General features: G+C 45.1%; 1 pseudogene across 1 annotated transcript; it reads left to right on the forward strand.

Annotated features, from left to right (window-relative positions):
* Window positions 1-11,454: 11,454 nt before the first annotated feature.
* Window positions 11,455-13,233, forward strand: LOC308496699 (DNA repair protein XRCC1-like; annotated as a pseudogene). Its single transcript has one exon. The product of its transcript is annotated as a DNA repair protein XRCC1-like (transcript).
* The last annotated feature ends 12,284 nt before the right edge of the window (window positions 13,234-25,517 follow it).

A 25,517-nucleotide genomic window follows, 5' to 3' on the forward strand; every position in this document is an offset into this window, starting at 1 on the left:
TACTGAAAGAGGAAACTCAAAGCCTCCAGCTGTAATTGTGGATTTGTTTCTTTCTCTTTGCAGTTCTTCCATTTAGATTTTAATAACTTTTTTGTTTTATTTCTTTCTGTATGTATATTCATATTAAAGATTGTATGTCTTAGTGTATGGACCCTCATCATTATGTAATGATGTGTCTGTGATCCTGATAATGTTCTAAAAGTCTGCTTTGTCTAACAGTAATAGAGACGATCCAACTTTCTTTTGATAAGTGTTTGTATTGTATATATTGGCCTATTCTTTTCCTTTTAACTTATCTGTATCATGATCTTTCAAGTGAGTTTGTTGACAGCATCTATTTGAGTCTTAGTTTTTATATCCAATCTGATGATCACTGTCTTTTATTTGGTGTGCTTAGATATTCATATTTAAAGTAACTATTGATAAGGTTATATTTAGGTCTACCATCATTTTATTCATTTTCTTTTTGTCCCCTATTTTGTTTCTTTTTCCCACTTTTGTGTATTATTTTGGAATATTTGAATATATATTTGTATTCCCTTTTTGTCTTTAGCTATTTTTGTGAATATTTTAGGGGCTGTTCTGGGTATTACTATATACCTAAGTCACATTTTAAATTCTACTAAAATTAATGTTTACTTCTACAAATGAAATATAGAAACTTTATCCCCCCCCTTTTATGTTGTATTTATCATTGTTATATCTGTTACATCTACATACATTATAAACCCTGCCAGACAATGTAATAATTTTAGCTTTTCATCATCATACATATTTCAAAGAACTTTAGTGGAGAAAACAATTTGTCATATGTACTTGGTTGTTTATATTTGTGATGCTCTTTCTTCGTGCCTGAATTTCCCAGCTTCCCGAGTATTGTATAATTTTCTTTATTCCTGCATTACTTCCTTTAACACTTTTTTTAGAGAAGGCCTGCTTTTGACTCATTTTCTTAGTTTTCTCTTATCTGAGACTATTGTTACTATTCTTTCATTCTTGAAAGATATTTCTACTGGAGAAGCCTGGGTTGAAAGTTATTTTCTCACACTACTGTTAAAAGGTTGTGCCACTTCCTTCTGGTCTCCATTGTTTCTCATGAGAAATCCACAGGATTTCAGATGTAATGTGTCATTTTTCTCTCTGGCAGATTTCAGAGGTTTGGTTGGTTTTTTTAAAATAATTAGTTATTTGCAGTTTAAGATTTATCTGGGCATGATTTCCTTTGAGCTTATCCACTTAGGAGTTCTGTAAGCTTCTTGAATTTGTAAATTTATATCATTCACCAAATTTGGGATGTTTGCAGCCGTAATTTCTTCAAATATTTGTTCTGCACCAATCACATTCTCCCCTCTTAGGACACAACTGGCATGAATGCTATGCCTTTTAATAGTATTGCAGAGGTCCCTGAGGCTTAACTTTTCTTTTCCAACATATTTTTTTCTCTGTTGTTCAGATTGGATAATTTCTATTGCTCTATTCAAATTTCAGGATTCTTTCCTGTGTCCACAGTAGTTACTTTACTTTGTATTCTAAAGATCCATTTAGTTCTTTTTCTGGCTTCTCTTTTTCTGCTGAGAACTACTGTCTTACCATTTGTTTCACAAATGGCCAACTTTACTTCACAGAAAACAGTTACTACAGCTATTTTAAAGTTTTGTTAGATTCATATCATCAAGATCAGATCACCATAGGGTAGGCAGCTCTTGAGTGTCTTTTTCCTTATGAGTTGAGATTTTTTTCTATTCCTTGTATACCAAGTAAGTTTGTATTGTATCCTGAACACTTTTAATATAACATTATAAGATGCTGGGAAATGGGACTTCAGTTCCAGCCAAGTTGGAGTAATACAGACAGTTTCACCATCCCTTTGAAACAACCAATAAAGTTTCTAGAAGAAAACATAAGAGGAAACATTTGTAACATCAAGTTAGGCAAAGATTTATTTAATATGATACCAAAAGTATCCATAAATGAATAAATTGATAAGTGGACTTTATCAAAATTAAAAATGTCTGCTTTTTAAAAGATTTGTTTAAAGGAAAAAAAAGAGAAACAAACTAAATGAAAATATTTCCAAAACATACATCTGATAAAGGACTTTCATCTATAATGCTCTTGAAACTCAATAATAAAAAAATGAACTCAATATTAAAAATGCAGTTTTTCTTCCCAGTATGTAGCTTGTCTTTTTCTTTTCTTATGTTTTCTTCCAGAAGTTTAATAATTTTAGATTTTATATTTAAATCTATGATTGGTTTTGAGTTAATTTCTGTATATGGTATGAGGTATAGATGAAGTTCTCTCTTTTGTATATGGATATCCAACTTTTCTAGTACCATGTGTTGAAAAGGATATTCTTTTTCCACTAAACTGTCTTTGCACCTTTGTCAAAAATCAGTTGTCCTTATATGTTGGTCTCGCCATATATTTTTAGAATCTTTATTCTGTTCTGTTGATCTTTGTCTTTATGCCATTTCCACACTGTCTTGATTATTTTTGTTTTATAATAGCCTTGAAATCAGCTACAGTTAATTCCCAACTTTGTTTTTCATTTTAAAGTGTTTTGGCTAATTTAGATATTTTGCATTTCAATTTCAATTTTAGAATTGTCTTGTCAATTTCTAAATAAAAGTCAGCTGGGATTTTAATTGGGATTGCATTGAATAGATAGGTTAATTTGGAAAGAACTGACATCTCAGCAACATTGAGTCTTCAGAGACATGAACATAGCATACATACCTCTCTATTTAGGTCTTCTTTAATTTCTCTCATTAATGTTTTATAATTTTCAATGTACAGGTGGTCTTACTTACTTTTTGTTAGGTTTATTCCTAAGTATGTCATATTTTGGGACACCATGGTATGGCATGGTTTGTAAATTTCAGTTTCTGATAATATATAGAAATACAATTAATTTTTTATGTTAAGCTTATATTCTGCAACCTTGCTAAATTCACTTAGTAGTTCTAGTAGCTTTTATTTATTTATATTGGTAAAATTGCATCAATTTTTCTATGTAGACAGCCATGTCATCTGCACATGGGGTAAATGACAGCACTAAAAAAAAAAAAAATATTTGAAATGCTCTCTAAAGGTTTGGAAAATTACTCAATTTTCTTCCACCAAGAGCTCACTTACTAGGAATCTAAGAAAATGGTCTGTGTATGAAGAAAAGGAAAAATCCAAAAAAAACACATGATGGAAGATTGAAGGGAAAAGACTGGGTTAGCCTCTGCTGCGTACAGAAAAGGCTTTAGGCCAGAGGGATGGTGATCATCTCAGAGTACACTCTGTCTCCATATGTTACTCTTCCTCCTACTACTTTCCCATCATACAAAGACCCAGGGATAGTCTATTGGACTTTCTATTTCAAACTCCTCACAGAAAATATGCCACTGGTGCTTGGATTTCTTCTCCTATCATGTGGCCAATCTCTGCAGAGCAAAGATTGGAGGTACATTTATATGGATGACCAGCCTGAGACATCCATGCAAACCAATGGCAGAAAAATAAATTATGAAGTGTGTGTTTTTGCCATTTTAATTGTAAAACATTAGAAATAGACTTTTATAATTGAAAATAGTCCAGTAGCTTTAAGTATCTAGGGATTAGTTTTTCTAAAAAGCTACTTAAGTGAAACTGGACCCTTTACCCCTCAAATAATAATAATAATAGAGTGGATGGAACTGTGTCACTTCATAGCGTGACTTTTATACAAAGGCTTTGACTATCAACTTTTAAAAAGATGACAGTCAGAGCTAAAGAGCCTCCCATTTTTCATTCCTCAGAGCTGCTCTTGACTGTGGTCTCTGATCCTGGTGTTTCTGGATAGACTCTTTGTAACACCTGCCCTGCGAGCCATTAAAATGACAAGTAAAGGGCCGCATGGCAGCCTGAGTTCACTTCGCGCCACACTGACAGGAGAGACGACCAGAAGGCTTTCTCCGGTTGGTTAGCCGGAAAGACGCCTCTCCACTTGGGAGGACTTGCAAAGTGAAGCACAGAATAATCTTGGAAACTCCAGAGATTGCAAGTGGCATTGTGACGCAGTGGTGCGAGATGAATCGAGTGATTTTAAATCGGTGTTCAAACCCAAGGGTGCAAAGCTTGGAAGAAGAGTTGCAACACTAATGCTCCAATTTACCTCTTGTCGGTGGATTAAACTATCACTGTTGTCATGTTCTATGGACATCATTGAGTAGATGACACCACCCATAATTCTTTATTTACAATCAAATAAAGTCTCTTTGATTTTATACTATTATTTTATACATTATTTATACTAATGTAGTTAGGATGGTTGACGAAGAACCTGGTTCACTGCTCTTAGCTTCATGCCTTGCTGCTAATGTCTGTTCAGCCCTTTGAAGAGAGGCACCCCCAAAAGTCACACGCCATCACGCCTACCACCTCCTTTTTGCCCACCCTAAGTCCATACCACTGTACATTTTTACGCTTTAACAACCCTGCAAAGCTCTGCCCTGTAAGCTCCACACCACTCAAGTTCAAGAATGAGAATCTGCTTTTACATAAAACACACATTTGGTTACATAAGTGCTTATTTAATACTTATTCTTTAAACCATACAGATAATTTTATGTATTCTTCTGCATTAAATCTCTAAGAAAAGGTAAACATAAACATATCTATTATGAGGATAAAGATTAAGTTTCACTATTTTTTTAAGTTGCATTCTCTATCAACAAAATTAAAAGGCAACCTACTGAATGGGAGAAAATGTTTGCAAATCATATATCTGATGAGCAGTTAATATCCAAAACAGAAAAACCCATACAACTCAATAGCAAAAACAAAACAAATAATTCAATTAGAAACTGAGCAGAGACCTGAATAGACATTTTTCCAAAGAAGATATCCAATTGGTGAATAAGTACATGAAAATGTGCTCAACATCATAATCATCAGGGAAATGCCAATCAAAACCACAAGCTATCACCTCACACCTGTCAGAATGGCAGTTATCAAAATGACAAGAGATAAAAAATGCTGGGAGGATGTGGAGAAAAGGGAACCCTTGTGCACTGTTGGTGGGATTGTGAACTGGTTCAGCCACTGTGGAAAACAGTGTGGAAGATACTCAGAAAATTAAAAACAGAACTACCACATGATCCAGCAATCCCACTTCCAGGTATTTTTCCGAAGAAAACAAAACCAGGAACTTAAAAAGATATCTGCAACTCCATGTTCATTGCAGCATTATTCACAATAGCCAAGAAGACATGGAAACAACCTAAGTGTTGCCAGATGAATGGATGAAGAAACTTACACACACACACACACACACACACACACACACAATTCATCAATAAAAAAGAATAAAATCTTGCCATTTACGACAACATATATGGACCTCAAAGGTATTATGTTAAGTGAAGTAAGTCAGACAAAGACAAATATCGTACGATCTCACTTATATATGTAACCTGAAAAACAAACAAAACCCAAGCTCCTAGACACAGAGAACAGATTGGTTGACAGAGTCAGGGATTTGGGGGTGGGAGAAATGGGTTAAAGTCAAACTTCCGTTATAAAGTAAATAAGTCCTGAGAATGTAATGTACAGCATGGTGACTGTAGTTTATAATACTGTATTGCATATTTGAAAGTTGCTGAAAGAGTGAATCTTAAAAGTTCTCATTAAAAAAAGTTTTGTAGCCTCTTCAATAAATGGTGCTGGCAGAATTGGATAGCTACGTGCAAAAGAATGAAACTGGACTGCTATCTGTCACCATGTACCAAAATTAATTCAAAATGGATCAAAGACTTAAGCATAAGACCTGACACAATAAACTGCATTGAAGAAAACATAGGTACTAAACTTATGGACCTTGGGTTCAAAGAGCATTTTATGAATTTGACTCCAAAGGCAATGGAAGTAAAAACTAAAATAAACAAATGAGATTATATGAAACTGAAAAGCTTCTGCACAGCAAAAGAAACTATTGACAAAATAATGAGGCAACCAACTGAATGGGAGAAGATTTTCGCAAACAGTTCCTCTGATAAGGGGCTAATATCCAAAATATACAAGGAACTCATGAAACTCAACAACAAAAAAACAAACAACCCAATTGAAAAATGGACAGAGGACCTGAAGAGACATTTCTCCAAAGAGGATATACAAATGGCAAATAGACATATGAAAAAATGCTCAACATCGCTAATCATCAGAGAAATGCAAATGAAAACCACAATGAGATATCACCTCACCCCAGTCAGAATGGCTTTCATCAACAAAACAAATAGTAACAAGTGTTGGAGAGGCTGTGGAGAAAAAGGAACCCTCATACACTGTTGGTGGGAATGCAGACTGGTGCAGCCGCTATGGAAGGCAGTGTGGAGGTTCCTCAAGAAATTACGAATAGAATTACCATATGACCCAGCAATCGCTCTCCTGGGTATCTACCCCAAAAATATAAAAGCATTTCTCTATAGAGACACGTGTACTCCAATGTTCATTGCAGCTTTGTTTACGGTGGCCAAGACATGGAAACAACCAAAATGTCCTTCGATAGATGAATGGATAAAGAAGTTGTGGTACATATACACAATGGAATACTATTCGGCGTTAAGGAAAGATGATATAGGAGCATTTGTGACAACATGGATGGATCTCGAGAGAATAATGCTAAGTGAAATAAGTCAGACAGAAAAAGCAGAGAACCCTATGATTTCACTGATATGTGGTATATAAACCAAAAAGAACAAGACAAACAAATGAGAAACAAAAACTCATAGACACAGACAATAATTTAGTGGTTACCAGAGGGTAAGGGGGTGGGGGGTGGGTGATGAGGGTAAAGGGGATCAAATATATGGTGATGGAAGGAGAACTGACTCTGGGTGGTGAACACGCAATGGGATTTATAGACGATGTAATACAGAATTGTACACCTGAAATCTATGTAAATTTACTAACAATTGTCACCCCAATAAAATTAATTAAAAAAAAAAAAAAGTTTTGTAACTATGTAAGGTGACGGATGTTAACTGCACTTGTGATCATTTCACAATATATATAAATATCGAATAATTATGTTGTACACCTAAAGGTAAGATAATACTGTATGTCAATTATACCTCAATTAAAAAAAATTAAAGCACAAACTACCAAATCTCAACCAGTATGAAATGGATAATTTGAATAAACTTGTTACTAATCAAAAAATTGAATTTGTAATATTAAGAAGTCCTGAAAAACAAATCTCCTGGCCTTGATTATTTCACATCAGAATTCAACCAAGTGCTTGGAGAATTAACAAGTCTACAATCTTTTCCAGAAAATAGAAGATAAGGGAACACTTCCCAACTCTTTTTATGATGTTGGTATTAATCTGGTACCAAAACCAGACAAAATAATAATAAAAAACTACAGACCAATGTCCCTTATGAAAATAATTAATTTATAATAAAATAAAATGACCCTCATTTGCACAAGAATGCTGCCCACTTGGGAGACTTTGGGAACTAGACTTGAGGTCCACCCAATCCAAGTACAGGCATAGAAAACTACCCTTCAGTTAGAGGTTTATGTGAAAGTAACAAGACAATATACTGAATATGACTGAACACATGCTTTGAAGTGAAAACTACACATAGTTGATTATGCACACGTAAAAGGGTATTTTTATTCAGGCCAGAGCTGAGGAACCTGAGAACTCATGACCTCTGACCCAGAGGTCAGTTGCGATGCTGCAGGCAGACCCACTTCTTAACTGTCAGAGAACATTGGGAACATTCTTAACTGTCATCTTAACTGTTGCTGGCAGCAGTGTCCAGACATATCTCTTGATGCACCCAATGGATCAGGAACCCTGTAAATAACGTTTGAAGCCAATGTATATTCAGATGTCTCTGCTGGACTAAGAGTCCCCAGAGGAAACCAGACCAAAGGGAAAAAGTATAGAAAGTACTGTGAATAAAGTTTAGCCAACAGGATATGACAGAGCGGGGCATAGCAGGGCCTCCCTGTGCCTCCTGAGCCAGCTCTTCTAGCCACCGGCCCCATCTTTCTCCCCTTCCCCAGGGAAGAGCGTGCTCCAGGAGGAGCAAGCTGTGGTCCAGGGGAGGGCTGGTCAGAGTGGACGGGCAGCAGTGTGGGGAGTGGCCTGTGTGAGGGGAGATGGGCACGGAGCTGGGGGCAGAGGGTTTGCAAAGCATGTGACTTGGCTTTTATGATGGAAGTCCCCATGCACTCCAGGTACTCCTGCAAGAGAAGCAAACTTACCTTCCTGGAAGTAGGGGGATATTCCTGCTACAAAGGAAAACACACATGGAAATCCTGAGGGACATTTTAGAAGAGGGATCATGGCGGGTAGGGGGGAGGAGGATGGATTTTTTTACTGGGAAAAGAAGAGGCCAGAGCAGAGAGAATGGCAGGGTCACTACAAATGTGGAGTGCATGTCCCCAGTGACAAATGAGGACTGGCTGTCGACTGAAAAATGGATAATGGGTGCTGGTTTGAACCTGGAATTCTTCTCACTAAGGGATGGATGATAGCCTGTAGCAGGGGGGGTAAGGGAGCCATACAAGTCCAGCCTGAACCCTCTCACGTCCCATGTGTCCATGTCCCACTGATGGCATCCTCACTGGGCGTCCCCTTCTTGCTGTGGGACCCCTATTTCTGAGCCCTAGAGTTTGCTTAGGCAGTTGCTTCAGAGCAGCCGTGCCTCCCTGAGGCAGGCTGTGTGCTTCTGTGTGCTGACGCTATGTGAGGTCCTCTGTGACCCCAGGGCCACCGTCCCTCCCCAGCCCGAGTCTGCTGTGCCTGTTTCTGTGTTCTCTTTGGCAATTGCATTCTCTCTGCCCACAAGCCATGGTAATCAGAGAGGTGTTTTAAATCCAGCTCAGCAGCTGAATGTCAGCTTAAAGGATCCCCGTTAGAGAAAAACAGAGCCAGGGTGAAAATTGTAACATAAAAGGTCAGTTCCTGCGTGAAATTTGTGGTTGGAAGTCTTCCCCACTGGTCCCACATATGGACAGCAAGCCCTTGCTTACGCCACCACAGGCAGTATGCCTCTCTCCCACCTCCCACCCATAGCTGATGGCGAATTCATTTGCCAGGTTTGTCCCTGCTCTTACTGCCCCACAGAGCAGGTCCTCAGACTTCGCTGCCCACCTCTGGTCATTTTGCTTCTTTGTTTCTTAATTTGCCACCCGGCACCCTGATACCTCACCTGTGGGTAGACTCATTACCTGCCTGGTCCAGGCTCTTGCTGACCCTCCCTGTTGTCCCCTGCAGAAAGCCAGCAGGACCCAGATATAGGAAGAAGGGTCTGGAAGGTATAGTTAAGATGTTGGACTCCAGAAGTCAGTTAAAGTTAAGAGGGGAAAAGTAGACTCCATAAGTCAATGTAGACATGTCCAGAGTTTGGAAATTCAAGTTTCTGGAGCTGTAGAGCTGGGATGGAAGTTGACACATTTGGCGAAGGCCCCATGAGGTTAAGGAAAGCACCCAGCTTCCAGTCCTTATTCTGCTGGATTGTTGGGGTGAATTTGGACAGGTCACCGACTTTCTATCCATGGGTCTTTATGCAGATTTCGGGGAGGCTGGGGAAAAGCCAGAGAGGGTAATCCCTGGGAAATCTGTGGGTTCAGAGGTGGGGGCAGGAGGTGCCAAGACAGCTCAGGTTGAGCATGTTAGCTCTGCACTGGGTTTTATAACACCTGCAACTCTGTGTGGCCTGGGAAATCTCTGTGGCCTGGGAATCTCCTCCTGTGTCTCCTGACCTTGTTGGCTCAGTAAGCTACTTGCTTCCAAGATTCTCAGGATCCTCCAGAGATTCCTGAGATCCCTTTACTTTGTCCAGTGAAAGGCACTGCTGCATATGTGTGTTCTCTACTGTCGTATCCCCTCTCAGATTGAGAAGCACCAAATAGAAACCTTCCCAGCTGTATAAAAAAAAAAGAAAGACATGAAAGTCTCAGCCTCGCCTTGTCATCTTTTTCTCTCATTTGGTGCTTTTTTATTTTTAATTTAAAAAGCATTTTGAATTAAAAAGTGTATGTTTTAGGAGGTGAATGGCACTCTCCCACTTCAAACCTCAGATGATGCCCCATTGTCAGCAAGTTCAGGCCAAGTCCTTAGATGAAATTCAGTCTGGCCATAGCTCTCCTGTCACTTTCTCCCACGCTAATCACTCTGGGAGCCTTGAAAATGCTGACTACTCTCATGCCTCTTGTAGGTTTGCTTATGTTGCTGCTCCTTCTCTCTCTTCTGCCTCTGAAGCATGACTTCCCCATCATTCTTTCGACATTACCTTGTTCCCCCTCCTCCCTCTTTCCCGGTTGAAGGGCACCTGTCCTCCCCATTCCATACACCTGAGAGTCTATTTCGTTTATTCTCACTTCTACGTATGGCCTGATTATTAACACTTCAGATGTGTCTCGTCTTCCCAACTCTTCAAAGTTTTAGGGCAGTAAGGATGGCTCTTACATTTCTTTTATATTCTCCATATTGTCTGGCAGTACACATGTGTGGCTGTTCAATAAATGCTGAATTAAAATATGGGAAAAGAGAGCATACCAACCCATTTCGATGTGGGCCAACCTGGTGTTTTCTTTCTGAACTGACCACATCTATCTCTTGACTGAGCACTTTCCCCCCTTGCATGGCCTCACGGCTTTCAGTCAGGTGATGGACACTGACGGTGCCATTTCATGGCCCTCTCACAAACAGAGGGCAACTGAAGGCAGTTTTCTAGGCATAAACCAAGGAGAGCAGAAGTCTTCTCAGCATTGCTCTCAGGAGGCCTGGATGTATCACACTGGGGGAGACTAAAATGCCATGAAAAACCCTGAGTGGCCTGAAACTGTGCCTGTAGAGACTGAGGTCAAGAGCTAGACTCTATCTAGTTCACCTTATTTTAGGTAGACAAACTGCATTATTCAAAGTTTAAAATGCAGTGTTTGACAAAATTGACAAAGTACATAGCTCAATACAGCTTTTATTTTTCTGGATGTATTTTAAGTGACAAATTATGTCTTAGGAGCCTTGGTTTATCTACCATCTGAAAAGACATGCAGCTGAGTTTCCTGTCCAGTTACCTACCCTCCGGGATAACAGAGGAGAGAAAATGTTGTTATGGGTAACTGAAGAATTGAAAGAATGGTTTTAAAGTATTAAGGAAGCTACTTAATACTTAGAAAGACTTTCAATCATTCATACCAACAATTCCTGGAACACAGATTTACATAACACAGGTGGTAGTGTGCATCAGAACACACACACACAGCGTTGGCCCTAAACTGGGAAAAAGACTTGAATGCTGTTCATCTCTTGACTGAAGAAAACCTTCAAAACCGAGCTACAAAATTCTACAAATCGTTCACATTATACTGGCATGACCTTTATTCACATTCATTCCTGGCATTCGTCAGTCTTTCAATATAGGACAAGAAAAAAAATCAAACTGTCCTAGTTAGGACCGAAAATGGCGGGCAGTCGAGGCAGGCGAGAAGACCATCTCGCTGGCGCTCCAGTTGGAGAAGGAGGAGCAGATACCCAGTGTGGGCATCGGGAAGGACGGTTCGGCCTTCGTGGAGGTGCTGGTGGGCAGTTCGGCCGGAGGGGCTGGGGAACAAGACTATGAGGTCCTTCTGGTCGCCTCGTCTTTCATGTGCCCTTCTGAGAGCCGCAGTGGCTCAAACCCCAACTGCGTTCGCATTTTCGGGCCTGACAAGTTGGTCCGCTGAGCAGCTGAGAAGCACTGGGACCGCATCAAAACTGTTTGCAGCCAGCCCTACAGCAAGGACTCCCCCTATGGCCTGAGTTTTGTACGGGTTCACAGGCCCCCAGACAAAGATGAGGCAGAGGCCTCACGCCAGAAGGTGACCAAGCTTGGCCAGTTCCGTGTGAAGGAGGAGGATGAAGGTGCCAGCTCCCTGAGACCAGGGGCCCTCTTCTTCAGCCTGATCAATAAGATATCTACTGCCACAGCGAGTGACCCGGCAGGACCCAGTTATGCAGCTGCTACACTGCAGGCCTCTAGTGCCACCTCCTCAGCCTCTCCGGCCTCCAGGGCAGTAGCACCTCCCACCCTCATGAGTCCCCCAAAGGGAAGAGGAAGTTGGATTTGAACCAAGAAGAAAGTAAGACTCCCAGCAAACAGTCATCTCAGCCCTCACCATCCGCTCTTAAGAAACCCAAACGGCCAGCACCCACCCATACCTCAGCCCCCACCTCAGTGATTGCCCCAGCACACAAGGCAGTACCAGGGAAGCCCCGAGAAGAAGGCACGGAACCCAGGGGGCCCCAAGCTGACCTGCAGGACCTGGGGAAGATCCTTGAGTGTGTGGTGGTGCTGCTGAGTGGCTTCCAGAATCCTTTCCACTCAAAGCTCGGGGACAAGGCCCTAGAGCTGGGGGCCAAGTATCGGCCGGACTGGACTCCAGACAGCACCCACCTCATCTGTGCATTTGCCAACACCTCCAAGTTCAGCCAGGTCCTAGGACTTGGAGGCCATGTTGTGCGTAAGGAGTGGGTGCTGGACTGTCACCGCATGCGTCGGAAGCTGCTGTCCCGGAGGTACCTCATGGCAGGGCCAGGCTCCAGCAGCGAGGACGAGGGGGGCCCTTACAGCGGCAGCAGCAGGGATGAAGCCCCCAAGCTTCCCTGAAAGTGCCCCCAGACCAAAACCAAACCCCCCCAGGCAGCAGGACCCAGCTCACCCCAGAGACCCCCAAACCCTAAGAGACCAAACCCGTCTCACCAGGGCCCCAGGAAGATATAGACACAGAAGGACAGGACAACGGGGCGGAAGATTCTGGGGACACTGATGATGAGCTGAGAAGGGTGGCTGAGCAGAAGGAACAAAAGCAGCCCCCTGGCCAGGGAGAGAATGGTGAGGACCCATACGCGGGTTCCACGGATGAAAACACAGACAACGAGAGGCCCCCGGAGTCTCCCAACTTTCCAGTTCCTGAGCTCCCCGACTTCTTCCAGGGCAAACACTTCTTCCTGTGCGGGGAATTTCCTTGGGATCGAGCCCGGAAGTTCAGCCGATATGTCACAGCCTTCAATGGGGAGCTCGAGGACCATATGAGTGACCAGGTCCAGTTAGCGATCACGGCACAGGAATGGCACCCCAGCTCTGAGGAGGCCCTGGAGGACACCCCTCCCTGGTGTTCCCCCGCCCGAGATGGATCTACGGTTGCAACGAGAAGCAGAAGTTATTTCCTCACCAGCTCTATGGGGTGGTGCCCCAGGCCTGAACACACACAGGCCCACGCATGCCGACATGCACATGCGAGTTTAATAAAAGTGACTTGGTTTGGAGCTGCTGCCCCTCATTTGGGAGTCTCCCAGAATCTCCCAGAGGCTCCATCTTTCTGTCTTATGTTTGTTTTTTGCTTCCCCTCTGAGGGCCAGGTCTCTGAGCTGCCTGAAGACTCCTGTCCTGGGGTCCTGGAAAGAATGAGGGGCTCTTTATTGGGGTGGTCTTATCAGGGGTCTGTAGGGAAGAAGCTCTGTCACTCCTGCCTGGCCTTTCAGCCCTATGGTAGCAGCTGGCAGGGAATTGGGAATCTGACACTCAGCCGGTTCTGACCCTCTGAGCCCGTTCTCGGGTCTTGGTCCTCCCTCTGTGGGTTCTGGGCTGGAGGCCTGGGTGCGTATGAGGTGTGCCTCTCTCTTAAAGTCTCAGCTCCTCTGGCCAGGGATGTCCCCCTTTCTTCAGAGCTTTCAGAAGTAGCTCTGTAACTATCGCGAGCACGGTTTTACCTCACCTCACTTGGGAGGTCGAATGGGGGGAAGGAACATTTTAATCAACCCACCCAAATCCTGAACCCCTTCAAGGCTCTACCTCATTTAAGGTAGGAGCTGAGCTGGCTGTCAGAGAATCCACAGAAGATGGGATGGCAGTTTCGGCGGGAGTCCATGGCCTGCTTCAAAGGCCGGGAAATGGGAACTGGCCTCGTTCCTGGAAGCAATTGAAAGAGCATTGAAGAAGCTTGAGGGGCAGATCTGGCTGGAAAGGTGGGCATAGTCCTTGCAGCTGGTAGCCATGGACATGGGTGGCTATTTAAATGAACTACAATGAAATGAAAGGAAGAATTCACTTCCTCAGTCACACAGGCCACATTTCAAGTGCTCAGTGGCCACTGTACTGGACAGCACAGACCATTTCCATCACTAGAAAGCAGAAGGACAGGGCTGTCCTGAAGGGCTGTCAATGCCAGGCCCAGAACCTTGCACTTCTCCCGAGGCTGGGGGAGTTAGGAAGGGGTTTGAGCAGCACAAAGGGCGGACCTGCCCTTTGGGTTTGGGACCTGCCCTTTGGGTAACCTTTTCTTTCCAACTTTTGCCTCATTAGCTAACCAAGGGCCAGTAATCTCAATCCTTTCCCTTTCTTGACCTTTCTTTGAAGGTGGTATTAGACTGCATTCATTCATTCACACATGTACTGATGACTCACTGTATTAGTTTCCTATGAATGCTATAACAAATTACCACAAACTTAATGTCTTAAAAGAAGTTTATAGGGGGCCAGCCCGGTGGCTCAGGAGGTTGGAGCTCCGTGCTCCTAACTCCGAAGGCTGCCGGTTCGATTCCCACATGAGCCAGTGGGCTCTCAACCACAAGGTTGTCAGGTTCGATTTCCCGCAAGGGATGGTGGGCAGCACCCCCTGCAACTAATGATTGAACACAGCACCTTGAGCTGAGCTGCCTCCCGGATGGCTCAGTTGGTTGGAGCGCATCCTCTCAACTACAAGGTTGCGGGTTCGACTCCCGCAAGAGATGGTGGGCTGCGCCCCCTGCAACTAGCAACGGCAACTGGACCTGGTGCTGAGCTGCGCCCTCCACAACTAAAATTGAAAGGACAACAAATTGGAAAAAATCCTGGAAAACTACACACTGTTCCCCAACAAAATCCTGTTCCCCTTCCCCAATAAAATCTTTAAAAAAAAAAAAAAGAACATGAGCGTAAGAGCAAGTCCCTTCCTTGCATCTTAGTAACTGTAGGACTTTGGGCCGTAAAAATAAGGATAAAAGCCATTGAATTGAAGGCTGTCTGTGTCTCTGTACTAACCCTGCATTAAGCAAAAATCCCATACGTTAGATACTATTGTGCCCGTTCTACAGATGAAGAAACTGACTTCGCAAAGTGAGGTAGTCTGCCCCAAATCCCATGCTCCTTGAGAGACAGGGCCAGGTTTGGACATCTGGCCTTCTAGGGTCTACCCAGAGCCTGCCATCCTGCAGTGATGTAGAAACATGCCCTCTGAGGCCAGCTTGCTGCTGGCACCGCCAATCACACCAAATTTCACTATCATGCTATCGCTAGAGAGGAGCTTAGAGAAAGGTCATTTCATGAGATTGCAATCCGAATACGTGGCCTGCACAGCATCCTTTACAGAACGTGTTGGCAAGATGTGCATAATCACACGTGACGATTTTAACTGCTCATAGTGTGAGTTTTGATATAAAGGTATAAAGGAAAATGCTTGAAATACGTTACAGCTGGAAGAGTTCAAAGCACTGAGTGGTTTTTATTTTTGTTAAAGGATGTAGCAGAATAACGGTAATGATTGGCTACATCTGTGGTCTCTGGTTTTAAGTGAGGTACTGGGCAGCCCCTCAAGTCCCCGTACAATAGGCCCTCTGCCCTTAAGGAAACGTAACTTGGACAGTCCCTGCTTTCTGGTGACTCTGGAGAGCCACAGCTGGCTGGACGCAGCTCCTCCCAACCTGCAAACTGCCTCAGCACATGGGAGGGAGACTGTTGAGCCATTTCTCCAGTCACTGACTGCTGCCACACAGACGAGGCAGCACAGCTGTGCCAGAGGTTGAGGTCCTGGGCTTTGGGGGTGGGGTAACTGCACCTGAGCCAAGTCCACAGGTGCTGTGGAAACGGTTACTCTGCACTGCCCCGTCTGCTTCCTCAGACCCCTATGCTCATAACCCTGGTACTATAATGCCAGCGCCAAAAAGCAGGTTGCTTAGGCCTGGATGTAAGTAGCAGAAAGTTGGGGGTACACAAGTCACTGGAGAAAATGTGTACATTTTCCTAAAGTGCTCAATATTATTAAAATTACAGGCCTGATTGTAAGAGACCCCTAGGTGTCTGCACTTTGTTGAAGTTCACATCTCAGGAAAGATTTCAGGCTGGAGGGGCTGAGGGTGGTAAGTCAGGAGGACGTTTGTGCCCAAGTGTGCTGTACTGGCCCCTCATTTTGCATCTGGTGTGACAGTGAGGACACTGGCAGGCCCTTGGCGCAGGGCAGGGCCCTCAGTACATGCTGCAGTCTCTAGGGCCAGGCTTGAGGGGAGCAGTGTTCCCACGCTGTGTGGGGGGGGCCCTGGGAACTCAGATCCCCATCTGTCACTGGGGGGTGCAGCTGTGCTCTGCCATCTGCCCTCTTTGCCCAGACACCTTTGTCTTCAGAGAGGCCTGTGCCCAGTCTATCATCCTGAACCTATTATTGCCATTTGTCGATATGAGGGAGGGGACATAAAAATAGACAGATAAACTGTGTAGTAAGTCACAAAATTGTCTGAATTTTATACAAAACATGAGGTTTTAAGAACACGTTTTAGGGTGGCTTTGTGTTAGCCTAGAGTGAGACTTGAAAGAGTGTGGTTGGTGCCCAGGGGTGGGGGTGGAAGGTATGATGTACATTCATCGCCCTCTGGCTTTAGGGACACGTTGGTGCAAAAGCTGGAAGAGCAGCTTCCCCAAGCCCAGGCTGACGGCTGCGTCTCCGCAGTGAACGACTGGGCCAGGTCTTTGTAGACTGCAGTGCTGTAACCAGACGAGGAGCTACAGGCTTTCTTCCCCGGGCCTGTGTCCCAGCTCTGCACCATGGGAACCTCACCTGGGAAACACAGGTGACAGGAACAGCCTGCTCACAGAGCTGCTGTGAAGACGAAATGAGTTCCTTTGTGAGAGGCCCTTGGACAGTGCTGGCATGGAGTAAGCACTCGGTCCCTGCTGGCTGGGGCCACAGCAGGAGTGGGGCAGAGACAGAGCAGCGAGTCTGCTTCTCTCGCCGAACCTGTCTCTGTAATCTGGGCTGTCTCGGCTTTCGATGGTTTGTGGCATCATCCTCCATGTTTTTCAACCCATGAGCCATTGCAGGGACTTCTGAGAGGAATACTCACAGGCTCCCCTGGGCCGTATGATGTCATAACTCCTTATTTCTCCTTGCAGAAGCATGTGATTCCCATAGCCACCTTTTGCAACAAAGGGGAAAACGTGGCCTCTGTATGCATGGCAATCTCATATTCCATTATGTTCACTTTCATCCAGACCCACACTTCACAGGGTTTTCAATATGAAATAGGAAAGAGAGGGCAGAGACAGAGTGTAAACAAACTCATCTTTTGCATTGGATCCTGAGATGGTTCCCTTAGGCTCTGGGCAGGCTCAGTGCTTTAACCAAACGCTGAAGGTCAAGAGTAGAAATTCCTTCCTTCCTCCTAAAATATGCCTTTACATGTGCTTTTCAAGCACACTCCTCATTGAATGTTTTCGTAAGCCTCTGGAAGCAGCCACAGACAGGTGCTGGAGACCCTCGGGCTTCCAGTGGGTGACGCCTTCCGTCACCTCAGGCAGTCAGGCCACTGCCTCTGCAGCAAGACTCTGTATGACCCCAAGCACTTGGCAAACAGAAGTGACAGTGGAGAGCTGGGGGCTAGAATGTCTTCCTGCCTTTTGAACTTCAAAAACCTAGGTTTTTATGGAAATACAAAAGCCTTTGGCTTAAAAGATGTGGGGGGAAACGACTCCCCACTCTCCTCTATCCCCCAACGATAGAAGACTCCAGTCGCTGGAGTGCACGAGAGAGGAAGGCATCCGAGGGCTACTGTTTGTAGTGTCTGGAATAGAGCCTACTCTCCATCTCCAGGTATGGAGATGCGGGGCTGTGGTGGGTAAGAAGAGGGAACCTGTGCCCTATTTCCCAAGGAAATCCCTAGAGAAATGGCCAGACTCCAAACAAATGGATGAATAAAGGGAGTAGCTAGAAAGATGGGGTCTTAAACCACCTCCAGAAACTTCCCTGCAGCTCAGACCAGCTGAGGATCAGAAGCTGGTCCTGCTGAGCTCGAGACAGGGCGTGTCAGTGGAACTGAGGGCCCAGAACATGGGACCCAGGGCCACCCCTGCAGCATCCCATGTGGCCCAACAACTGTGGGTTCCATGCAGTGAAGGACATCACTGTGCAGTCAGGGGCCGACACGGCCAGTTGGCCCTCCTCACCACCCGGAACTCAGCCAAGACCCTGAACCAAAGCTGTCAGATGGGAAAGATGGCACTGGGAGAGTTCTCCCACCTGCCTATTAGAGTGACAGCTTCAAAGATGAATCGGAAGGTAGGGTTCTGAGATGTGTGGTCACTAAGACACACATGTGTCCTGAAAGGATACAAAGTAGTGTGTGAGCCACTGAGCCTGGGTTAGCACTGCTAAAGACATCTCTTCAAATGAAAGATTCATAAACCTGTAGAAACCAAGTCAAATTTATGGAGGGTTGATTATTCTAAGGGCTCCCTCCACGATTGCTGTGGCACTGCCCACACCGCAGCAGAAGCACAGGCAGTAGCCACCGCTCCAGCCAACCCGAGAAACCTCACGAGGCCCACTGCTTTCAGCGGGTATGGAAAATGTTAAGTAACGTCCCCTGATCCTCAGGGACCTTTTGGAACTCTGAGAGGAAGAGCCACCTAGAAGGGGTCCGAGATCTAGAAGAGAATGTTAGAGATTAATACTAAGGACTTTAGTCTTCAGCAGGAGGCAGGAGAGCCATAACCTGATGGATCCGAGCACCAGACACCTGAGGCTGTGGCCACAGAGCATGCTCAGCAGACAGGGGACAGACAGACGTGCCCACTGGGACAAGACACCCCTTTCCCAGTGCCAGAAAGTACTTTAGCCCCTTCCCTCCACCCAGACACTTGATGTCACCTCTGAAAAGAGAGGCAGGTGAAAGTGAAGAGAGAAAGAACCCTGGGGAACATTTGCCCCACATGATAAGCTTTGCACTTGACCGTGATTGAGAAAATAACATTTGAGTGTAGCTGGAAGAAACGAAAAATCCCTGGATGAGACTGCATATATCAGAATGGGGAAAGATTGAGTTATCTGTTCTCAAATGCAAAGTTGAGTTCAGTATGCAAAAATAATGTCATAGTAGTCAGCGATATTGTGACAGCAGGGCCCGGTGTCAGATTGCTGATGGACTTACGTGGTGATCACTTCTTCAGGTGTATAGAAGTTGAATAACTGTGGTGTACACCTGAAACTAATATAACATTGTATGTTAGTTATATTTTAATAAAAATCTTTTAAAAAATCAATATCATGTTTGCTCACATTCAAGATTTGGACGATCTGAGATCAACTTGCAGTACGTGCCAAGGGGAAACCCAGAAAAGTAGTATTACAGGAAAAGAGTGGGAAAGCAGCCGCCACTATAGTCCTTGGAGTCTCTATGCAGGGAGAGACGGTCCTGCAAGAGGGCTGAGAGCGGGGAACCCTGCCCTGAAGCTAGAAAGCAACTGAGGACATAAAATTTCAACTAGAAAATTCCAAAGGTAGCGGTGCAAATCGAGCAGAGACGGTGATATTGGAGTTTGGAAAACCAGGAAGGAAGCTGACATACCCGCCTAGGAGACAGGAGTAGCACGGTTGACAAGAAGGGGTACATTTCAGAGATTTAAGATGCGAGAGCAAGAGAAGTTGCTGCTTGAGCCTTGACGAATGAGACAGCAAAGGACAACAAGGGTAACCTGTGGCTGGCTCCTTTGGACAACTGAGCGCATGGGAGGGTTATTTGCTAGTTTTACCAGGAAAGGCAGGGACCAAGGGGACACCAGTCTGGGTGGTGACAGGAAATAAGGGAGGTGCCTGTGGAGCATTCAACTGGACATTTCTGCTCGCCAGGAATTCAGCACAGAGATCTAGAAAGCAACACATACTAGAGAGTCGTCAACATACAGGTGGTAACTGAAGTCACTCTGTGTGTGAGATTTCCTAGTGGCCAAGTATAGAGTGAAAAGAGAAGAAGGGCCTGGGGCAGATGTGGGGAGGATGTACCTCAGTGGTCAGGTGAAGAGGGGAGCCCATGATGGACACTGGTGATAAGCAGCCAGAGAGATGTGACGAACTGAGAGACGAACTGAGAGTAAGTTCAGGGAAGTTTTACAGAGTGAGCAGTTGGTCCAATGCCCAGAAGAGCCTGGTGAGCTGGCAACTTTGGGGTGAAAGGCTCTGCGTTTCCTGATCCTGCACTTCTTCTCTCTCTTGGGGTTGCATGACTCTAGCTGAGCTTGGGGCTCTCACAGACAGCTTGACTGAACTGCTAGCCAAGGTGGGGCTTCGTTTTCATCTTTCTCCCACTGCTCCCTTCATTTGCTAAGGACAACTTAATTAGCCTGACAGTGACTGGAAAGCTGCAAGAACGATAAGGAGGGCAGCATCAACCTTCCCAACAGACCCCAACCCCGCTGTTTCTGGGAGACTTTCACCTTTTAGAGCCTCCCCCCAAGCTACAGATGCTGGACTCTCCAGAAATCTCTAAAGTATGTTAGAGAAATGGGGCCAACATCAAAACTCTCTCACATCCTGAGAATTCTGCGGGGGCTATAGACGGCCATTTCCTAATATGGCCCCCAAATAGGATAGGTTCATGCTTTGTGTTGTTTTCAAACATTTCCCATGACCATTCATCTCCTTGAGAGTTGGGTAGCGCTCAATGCAAACCTTATTTTGGTTTCTAGACCTGTATAAACTCCTGCCCCTTTCATCCCACTAAATGGGCCGCTGAAGTATGCCCAGTCACAAATGGAAACAAAATGGGTTAATGAGACCGTGCAATTCTCCTCAGAGGGTGCGTGTTTGGAGCAGTGTCCCTGCTGGTCCCTTCCAGCCCCTCTCAGATGCACACTGAAGACCCCCAGCTGTGAGCTAGCACTGTGCCAGACCTGGTCACTTCCCCCCTCAGCATGGTACGTGAGGTGTCCCCAGTGCATTCTGGGGCACCTGCTGGCCCACCAAGTCTTTGTGGTCTGAGTCCTATTTTCCTGATTGTGCTACAAGTCGTCACACTGGGATGGGGAGTCTTATGAACCAAACACATGCTCACTTTGTCCCAAAGACTCACATTGCAGATGTTACAGGACAAGAAACAAAAATCTTCAGTTCAATAAAATGCAACAAAGTATCCCAGCTGTCTGTGATACCTTTGGCATACCCAAATCACTCATTTTTGACAGTCTTCACGTTGACGAATAAACGGGGTCTTGGTGTCATCACAGGAAAAGAATTCAAGGACGCAGCAAGGAAGCAAAGCCGAGCTTTATGAAAAGAAAGGAAACAGTACACTCTCAAAATGGCATGAGGCCGGGCAGGCCCAGAAGCAGAGCAACTGCCCTGAAGAACAAAGAAGCTTAGGATTTTATTAGAATGAGGGTATGAAATAGTCAAGATTTAAGGGTGGCGTCATAGGCATTCCCAGGAGGGTCCTCACTGACCACTCCTTCCCACCAGGAGGTGGGATACCCTTGACCTTATTTGGCCCTTATCAAAACTGTCATTGTGGCACAGGGGGTAGAGATTTCCCCTGCCCAAATGTTAACAATAATATGATCCATTATAATTAGATAAAGTTTATGTTGAGAGGCAAGACTGCGTCCTGAGTCACCAAAATCTAGCTCTGGCCAGTCTGGTAGCTACACGTTTTCCTCCTTTTCCTAAGGATGGTCTCATCTCCTCCCTCTTTTGTCCCCTTTCCCCCTTCCTACCTCTCCTCCTCTCCCTCTCCGAGGCCCTGTTCATTTTGCCCACGGTAAAACTCTCCTGCTAAACCACACGGAATCAAAGGTAAAAAGTTCTCTCTCAGAAGTCCAGGAATGCTATTTGGAAAAACAACAGCAAAACATTTAAATCCAAAATAGGTGAAACAAGTAGCACAAAATGAATGATTGATTCTCTTTTTTTTATGAAAATGAATGCATGTTCAGATACTAATGAAACAATTAGATGTGACAGCACAGTCCTTTGGACTAGAGTGAAGGTGAAAACAAATGACATGGAAAGAATTTGAGCTTTGCCAACAGAGACAGCTGTTATGTTGGCCCATCCATGTGCCTCCCACGACAAGCGCTGGAACAGGCATTGGCGCCTGACGGAAGATTCCATGCACCACTGTTAACAAAGAATTAGTGGGGGCATGCCTGCCAGGGAGGCGGGCTGAGGGACAGTGCCCCGCCATCTGAGGAAATGCAAGCTGGGGTGGCGGGGTGTCTGATAGTGCTGGTAGAAGTAGCCAGGAGGTGGAGGGAAGGTCTCAGGAAGAGGTGACTTGGGTGGTGAGGAGTTGGAGTAGTATGACCACAAAGAATGGATTTCCAAGGAAGGGAGGGTGTGGCAGGAGGAGGACTTACGGGGGAACAGGCTGCTGTGGGAGAAGGGGGGGTCTTGGAGCTTCCTGTGGGGGAAATGGAGGTGATGGTGGGTAGATAATTTTTAAAAGGAGCCTCATAAATTACAGGACTGTTCTTGGTAGACGCTTCCGGCATAGCGTTCTAAATAACATGCGTGAAGATCACCTTTGAAGTAAGTCCTTGACGCACTCTGAGTCTTGTTCATAGGTGAGAGGACTGTTTTATACCAACACTTTCTTAGGAGAAGTCAAGTTTGCCCCGTATTTTACATACTCATATCCTAGCATGGCAGGTCTTGTTAAACCAAAAAAAAAAATTTAACAAAAATAACGTTTAAGTATGTACTACCAACACACTGAAAAATGGAAAGTATCTTGTCATAATTTAACTTAGACTGTTACCTATATTCAAGTTTGAAACACATAAATTACTCTACTTATAATGCAAAGAAATATAAACTACTGGCCTCATTTAAAAAAAACAATAGTCAGCCTTATCAGTGTGACTGTGATGTTTTCTGAAAGTGGTTACAAGACAAAAGAGAAAATCCTTTCCCCATACAAGCAGGCTGATTAAGGTCTCCTTGGGAACTGAAGTTGTGTTACAGGCAGCTGATTGCTCACAGTTTCTAAATAAAGACTTCCCAGCAACAAGGCAAATATTTCTTTGTGGATAAGCTGCAGGCTTATCCACAAGCAAAATTATGAAGTCAAAAGAGTCTTGTGGCATCTGGTCTCTCTTCCTTTGTCACCCACATAGGGACTTCCAGCTCCCAGGACACTGCCTCCCTATAGTTACACTCCCTATAGTTACTTGTATGAGTAAGTGCAGGAAACGCATGAGTGAGTGAATGGCTGGCTGGCTGGATGGATGAATGAACGGAAAAGTTAGCAAGCAGCGTTACCAAGCTCTCAGAGCCTGCAGGCCAGCAGTGGAGACAGAATAGCATAGGAAACAATAGAGTAATAAACTAGGGAATTATTCTACTTTCTATTAAAGTAAGAAACAAAGCACTGAAGGAAAGTGTTTTGCTAGCAGTAAGTGCAGCACGCTGGAGGCACATTGGGCTCTTTCCTGCATTCACCCCCTTTCTGTGGCTTGTTTTATTGTCCATGCCACTTACAACCCCATCTCATTCATTCAGCAAGTGTTTATTGGGCACCGACAACACACCCCAGTAGTGAATGGGATATGCCAGACTCAGGCCTCCTAGAGCTTACATTCCCATAGGGAGGGACTGGAAACAGTGTTTATGGCTTCAGATAATTTCAAAGAAAAGGAACGCTATTAAGGCCGAACGTGGCAATGAGGGGAACTGGGGGACGAATTCAGACAGGATGGTCCAGGGAGGCCTTTGAGGAGGTGAAGGGGCCTTCTGCCCACCAGCAGAGCAGGGACTGGTCTTTCCCCAGGCAGCTCCGCCAGGGAGAATGAATTCCAAACTGGAAAATCCCAGAGAGAGAAGGCATTGAACTGTAAAAGTAATAAGAACTCCTAGCAGCTAAGTTTTTGAAATCCCTGCTCAGAAGAGCTAAAACCGTGAGGAAATTCTTAGCCATAACCCTGGAAAGTGATTAGTCTTTGAGGGATTATGGGGGATAAGTCGGGAGCTCCCCCAAAGAGTGCTACACCCTCACCACAGGGAAGAAAATGAAGATTGGGGTCCAGGTGACTCAGTTTAATGTGAATTGTCAGTTGAAGGCACGACTTTTGGAAGAACCTGTGCATGTGACCTCAAGGTCCCCTGTTTGCTCACCACGCCCGTGGCTGGACATTGTACCTGCTCGTCCCAAATGTCTCGCTTGGGAGTTCAGAACACAGTATGCAGACGTCCAAACCCGAGTTCATCCCACCCCGCCCATACGTCCCTCTTTCCCTTGTTTTCACTTCATTAATTTACTCACTTCCATTCATTCATTCATTTCACAAACACTTAGTGAGCTAAATGCCTTGGATACAAAGAAGGACCAGTAGTTCATGCACCAATTTCAGAGTTAGGCTCCAGGAACTCCAGGCCAGGGCTTCCTCTGAGCAGACTACATGCACGTGGACATGCTGTTTGTCCTTTCTGGGCCTCCATTTCCTCATCTGTAAAATAGTGATGGTAACACAGGCTTGGCACTGAAATATGCGTGGAAGGAAGGAAGGGCAAAGGAGCGAAGGGAAGTGTCAGGAGAATTGGCACTTGGCTCATTTGTGAGGATTCAGTGAAATATGAGCAGTGCCTCACACCTGGTGATGTCTGTAAATACTGCCCCGCGTTTCAGGGAGCTCACTGTCTAGGGAGAAAATAGAAACACAGCACAGTTAACACTGCTGGGTGTTTACAGTGTCCCAGGCACTATTCCGACTTTCCCACGTGTGCGCACATCATTCTTAGAGGTACGTTCTGTTATGCTCCTGACTCCACTGAGAACTACAGGCACTGAGGGTTGAGCAACTTGCCCGAGGTCACTCAAGGGGCGAGTGGCAGCAGAGCTGGGAGTCAAGTTCAGGCACGTTGGCTCCAACCACTACACTCGGGCGTCACACAAGAGGGAGCGAATGCACTGACGACATGTGCACAGGCCAGCGTGGGGACTTGCAGCCCAGGAAGGCAGCCGTGTGGCGGGAAGGTGTCCCGGGATGGAGGACGCCCGCACTGGGGGATTTCAAGATGCCGGAGGGCATCCCAGGGAGGAAGAGCTGGGTTGCCTCCACTTTCCTGGAGCAGGGGTGGATGATGCAGGTGGTGCAGCAGGGCACCCATGCTGGGGGCTTGGACTTTATTCTCTAAGCAATGGAGAGTCCCAAGAAAGTAGCGTGACCAGAATTGTACGTTAGAAAGATGACTCGGGGGTGTGAGGAAGATGATGGTGGCAGAGGGAGGTCAGTTAGAAGGCTCCTGCTGGGTGCCCCGGGACAGTGGCAAAAGACTGGGACGGACTCGTGACGTGTTTAGAAAATACAATTGAAAAAACAGTGCTTGTTGAATGGAAAGGCTGAAGGAGAAAGAAGGGACGAGGAAGACTCTCAGACATTTGACTTGGCATCTGGGAGCACAGAGGTACCAGCTCCTGGGCAGGAAGAAACACGAACATAAAGCTCTCAGGGGCAAGAAGCTTCCTATGTCCC

This window comes from Rhinolophus hipposideros (genome assembly GCF_964194185.1).
Source record: "Rhinolophus hipposideros genome assembly, chromosome: 4".
Classification (NCBI taxonomy): domain Eukaryota; kingdom Metazoa; phylum Chordata; class Mammalia; order Chiroptera; family Rhinolophidae; genus Rhinolophus; species Rhinolophus hipposideros.